Here is a 340-nt window from a genome sequence, read left to right as displayed (position 1 = left end):
GCTTGTAAATTCTTCATGTCTTTTTTTTATATGATTCCATGTTGATTGATGGTCTAGGTATAGTAATGTGTGCCCAGTCTATAACAACAACTACCCCTGGAAAACTAGTCATTTTCTCCTTCATCTTTTCTAGGTCTTCCAGAAACTACAGAAACACCTCATGGCATTTTGCGGTAACATGATAAACCCTGAAAAAACGCGTAAAGCTGCGGTAATTACAACCATGCAGCTGCATTCCTGCATTGCCTAGAATGGCCAGATAGTTTTTAATGTCTTCCTTCTCTGATGGTTTCCTTGCATCAGGTATGTCATTGAGGGTTTCTTCCCTGTACCATCTTCT

Source organism: Penaeus monodon, chromosome 15, assembly GCF_015228065.2.
Source record: "Penaeus monodon isolate SGIC_2016 chromosome 15, NSTDA_Pmon_1, whole genome shotgun sequence".
NCBI lineage: Eukaryota > Metazoa > Arthropoda > Malacostraca > Decapoda > Penaeidae > Penaeus > Penaeus monodon.
This window is presented reverse-complemented; position numbering follows the sequence as displayed.